We start from the raw sequence: 5,000 nt of genomic DNA, 5'->3' as shown, positions 1-5,000 counted from the left end.
GGGACGCCCCTTGGCTTCACCCGGCCCCGCCCGGCCTAACGCTTAGCGCCGGGGGACGCCCCTTGGCTTCACCCGGCCCCGCCCGGCCGGGCGCGCAGCGCCGGGCCACGCCGGTTGGCTTCGCCCGGCCCCGCCCGGCCTAACGCTTAGCGCCGGGGTAGACCTGGTTGCTTCGCCCGGCCCCGCCCGGCTGGGCGCTCAGCGCCGGGGGACGCCCCTTGGCTTCACCCGGCCCCGCCCGGCCTAACGCTTAGCGCCGGGGGACGCCCCTTGGCTTCACCCGGCCCCGCCCGGCCGGGCGCGCAGCGCCGGGCCACGCTGGTTGGCTTCGCCCGGCCCCGCTCGGCCTAACGCTTAGCGCCGGGGTAGACCTGGTTGCTTCGCCCGGTTCCGCCCGGCTGGGCGCTTAGCGCCGGCGGACACCTGTTGGCTTCTCCGGCTCCGCCCAGCCGGGTGCTTAACGCCGGCCGACGCTTGTTGGCTTTGCCAGGCCCCGCCCGGCCGGGCGCTTAGCGCCGGGCCACGCCTCTTGGCTTCGCCATGCCCCGCCCGGCTGGGCGCTTAGCACCGGGCGACGCCTGTTGGCTTCCCCCGTCCGGCCCTATGGGTTTGCCGTGTAGCTCTGGGCAGACCTCCTTCTCCAGGCCCCGCTTGGAACCCTAGTCACATGAGCGGCCCGTAGATTTGTTTCCTTTGTAGATTTCTCCTCCTGGAGCTCGGGGCCTGCCCCCTGCCCACCTCCCCTCCCCCCCACCCCCCCAATGTGGGTGGACCCGGCCTCCCCTCCTGGTGCTGGGGAGACCAGGTCTCGTCGATCGGACCCGCAGCCCCGGGACCCAGTCCAGGCCCGCGAGCACGTCTTGGGCGGCCAGCCCGCACGTCTGGCAGCCCCGCACGCACCCGCCACACACGGCAGCTCGCACGCGCTGGTCCCCCCCTCCCCCCCCCCCGCCCCGAAAGCTGGGACGTGAAGGCGAGTGACTTTCGGTCCCAGACGGCGGCGTCCCTTCTGGCTCCATGCCTGAGCGGCCGTCAGCGTCACCCCCTGCCGCGCGCTTCCCCAGCTCCAGCCCGCCCTGTCGCCACCCTGCCTGCAGCCCGCTCCCCATGCCACTGCCGGAGAGGGAAGGAGGGACTCTTTAGGAGCCGGCGGCGTTCCCGCCGCCTCCGTGCCAAAACGGCCAGCAGCATCCGCTCTCTAAGCCCGGCTCCCGGCCCTCGAAAGCCTGCCGTGCCCTTGCCCCACCTCCCACCTTGATTTCTGCATCTCTCACTCCCTCATCCGCCCGCCTCGCTTCCGTCCTGCCGCAGGCTTGACCGGGGCTGGGGGTAGGCAGGAAGGAACGCCATCGAACCGAGAGGCTCAGAGCGACCTGAACAGGATGCTTCTTCAAAAAGAGACAGTGCCAAGCATCCCGCCACCACCTCCAGACTGTCGCTGGCCCTACTTCTGCACCAGGCTCTCGGCCTGCTCGCCGAACACCCTGGCTGCCTCGGCACCCAAGTCCTCGCCCCCCTGCTGCTGCCGTCGCCGCCGTCCGAACTGGCTGATGGGACCCTGGGCAGGGGCGAGAAAAGTCTGAGGGTGGCGCCAGGGAGGCAGATGGTGGAGAGCAGGAGTGCCCCCAACCCTCGAGAGACAGGGCGACGGGAGGGAGGGGGACGGAGCGCATCTGCGGCAAGTGTGCGCGTCCATGCGCAGGCGTGCCTATGTCTGTGTGTGTCTGTCTGTGTCGATGAGTGTGCAGCTGTGGCCGTCCGCGGCAAAAAGAGAGGGGGGCGGCGGGGCTGTGAGTGGGTCTGAGAGTCCCTGTGTCTGCCTATCTCTCCGTGTGAACATGGGCCGGGGGCCGCCCGCTCCCTGCCAGCATCGGGCGCCTCGGCGCGGCGCCCCCGCGGCCCGCCGGAGCGGCGGCGGGGGCCGGGGACCTCGGCGGACCCTGAAAGAACCGGCCCGAAGGCGGCCGCCCGGCCCCGGCCCCGGCCCCGGCCCCGGCCGCCGGCCCCGGCCCCGGCCCCGGCCCCGGCCGCCGGCCCCGGCCCCGGCCCGGGCCCCCGCCCCGGCCCTCGCCGGCGGGCGGGGCTCGTCCCGCCGGGGCTCGCCCGCTGCCTGCCGGCCTCGGGCACCGGGGCGCGGCGCCCCCGCGGCCCCCCGAAGCGGCGGCGGGAGACGGGGACCTCGGCGGACCCCGAAAGAACCGGCCCGAAGGCGGCCGCCCGGTCCCCCCGGCCTCGGCCCCGGCCCCTCCTGGTGGGCGGGGCCAGTCGCGCCGGCGGCCATCGGCTTCGTTCCCTGTTCCTATGCACCTGCTTCCCCTCCCCGCTGTCTCCCTAGAGGTGCTCTGCTCTGGTGGGGCTGGGCGTGGTGCCCGGGGTGGGGTGGGGAGGGGCGTCCGTTTTGGTGCGTCAATGTGTGTGGGCTGGCCGAGCTAAGGGCACACGATCCTCCCGAGCGTGGCCGGCTGTGGTGTGGGCGCCCAAGAAAACGGAGTAAAATTCGCAAAGAATTTTTTTTTTCCCCAGGAAACTTCCTTGTTCCTAGCAGAAGAAAGATGTACTCGTTCAAAAATTAAAGGTTGAGTTTTGTCGAAAATACGTATTGGTCTTGAAACCGGGTTCTCAGGCGGGACAGGGCTGCTAGAGCCATACGGTTCCGGGGCGTTCCGGGGCTGTGGGGTTCCCCCGGCTCAGGGATGGCAGGAGGATGCCTTGTCTCCGGGGTCGGCTGCGGCCACCAGCGGTTGCCGGAGCCGTCAGCGTACTGTCCCGGCAGCGTCCGGCCAGAGGGCGAACAGGTCTACCCGGATCCGGGCTCGGCCGCGGCCGCCGGCCGTGCCACGAAACCGCCCGCGTGGCTCCCCTGGCGGCGCCCGGTCTCGGCGTGAACAGGTCTACCCGGCCCGGGGACGGCTCCGGGCGGACAGGTCTACCCGGATCCGGGCCCGGCCGCGGCCGCCGCCCGGCCCTCGCCGGCGGGCGGGGCTCGTCCCGCCGGGGCTCGCCCGCTGCCTGCCGGCCTCGGGCACCTGGGCGCGGCGCCCCCGCGGCCCCCCGAAGCGGCGGCGGGAGACGGGGACCTCGGCGGACCCCGAAAGAACCGGCCCGAAGGCGGCCGCCCGGTCCCCCCGGCCTCGGCCCCGGCCCCTCCTGGTGGGCGGGGCCAGTCGCGCCGGCGGCCATCGGCTTCGTTCCCTGTTCCTATGCACCTGCTTCCCCTCCCCGCTGTCTCCCTAGAGGTGCTCTGCTCTGGTGGGGCTGGGCGTGGTGCCCGGGGTGGGGTGGGGAGGGGCGTCCGTTTTGGTGCGTCAATGTGTGTGGGCTGGCCGAGCTAAGGGCACACGATCCTCCCGAGCGTGGCCGGCTGTGGTGTGGGCGCCCAAGAAAACGGAGTAAAATTCGCAAAGAATTTTTTTTTTCCCCAGGAAACTTCCTTGTTCCTAGCAGAAGAAAGATGTACTCGTTCAAAAATTAAAGGTTGAGTTTTGTCGAAAATACGTATTGGTCTTGAAACCGGGTTCTCAGGCGGGACAGGGCTGCTAGAGCCATACGGTTCCGGGGCGTTCCGGGGCTGTGGGGTTCCCCCGGCTCAGGGATGGCAGGAGGATGCCTTGTCTCCGGGGTCGGCTGCGGCCACCAGCGGTTGCCGGAGCCGTCAGCGTACTGTCCCGGCAGCGTCCGGCCAGAGGGCGAACAGGTCTACCCGGATCCGGGCTCGGCCGCGGCCGCCGGCCGTGCCACGAAACCGCCCGCGTGGCTCCCCTGGCGGCGCCCGGTCTCGGCGTGAACAGGTCTACCCGGCCCGGGGACGGCTCCGGGCGGACAGGTCTACCCGGATCCGGGCCCGGCCCCGGCCGCCGCCCGGCCCTCGCCGGCGGGCGGGGCTCGTCCCGCCGGGGCTCGCCCGCTGCCTGCCGGCCTCGGGCACCTGGGCGCGGCGCCCCCGCGGCCCCCCGAAGCGGCGGCGGGAGACGGGGACCTCGGCGGACCCCGAAAGAACCGGCCCGAAGGCGGCCGCCCGGTCCCCCCGGCCTCGGCCCCGGCCCCTCCTGGTGGGCGGGGCCAGTCGCGCCGGCGGCCATCGGCTTCGTTCCCTGTTCCTATGCACCTGCTTCCCCTCCCCGCTGTCTCCCTAGAGGTGCTCTGCTCTGGTGGGGCTGGGCGTGGTGCCCGGGGTGGGGTGGGGAGGGGCGTCCGTTTTGGTGCGTCAATGTGTGTGGGCTGGCCGAGCTAAGGGCACACGATCCTCCCGAGCGTGGCCGGCTGTGGTGTGGGCGCCCAAGAAAACGGAGTAAAATTCGCAAAGAATTTTTTTTTTCCCCAGGAAACTTCCTTGTTCCTAGCAGAAGAAAGATGTACTCGTTCAAAAATTAAAGGTTGAGTTTTGTCGAAAATACGTATTGGTCTTGAAACCGGGTTCTCAGGCGGGACAGGGCTGCTAGAGCCATACGGTTCCGGGGCGTTCCGGGGCTGTGGGGTTCCCCCGGCTCAGGGATGGCAGGAGGATGCCTTGTCTCCGGGGTCGGCTGCGGCCACCAGCGGTTGCCGGAGCCGTCAGCGTACTGTCCCGGCAGCGTCCGGCCAGAGGGCGAACAGGTCTACCCGGATCCGGGCTCGGCCGCGGCCGCCGGCCGTGCCACGAAACTGCCCGCGTGGCTCCCCTGGCGGCGCCCGGTCTCGGCGTGAACAGGTCTACCCGGCCCGGGGAAGGCTCCGGGCGGACAGGTCTACCCGGATCCGGGCCCGGCCGCGGCCGCCGGCCGCGCCCCGAAACCGTCGGCGTGGCGCCGCGGTGGTGCCCGGTCGCGGGGCGAACAGGTCTACCCAGCTCCGGCGGGACTTAGGCAAATTTCGGCAGGGGCCGGGTAGACCTGTTGCCCCACCCGTCCTGGAAGTTCACCAAGGGGTCGCTGTTTCTGGCTGCCTCCAGTTGCGTCATGGTAGGAGGCGGCGTGCGCCAGCGCACCGCCCCGGTCAAGTACGATTGGTTCTCTTGGAGGCGT

This window comes from Aphelocoma coerulescens, unplaced genomic scaffold (genome assembly GCF_041296385.1).
Source record: "Aphelocoma coerulescens isolate FSJ_1873_10779 unplaced genomic scaffold, UR_Acoe_1.0 HiC_scaffold_654, whole genome shotgun sequence".
Lineage (NCBI taxonomy): Eukaryota > Metazoa > Chordata > Aves > Passeriformes > Corvidae > Aphelocoma > Aphelocoma coerulescens.
This window is presented reverse-complemented; position numbering follows the sequence as displayed.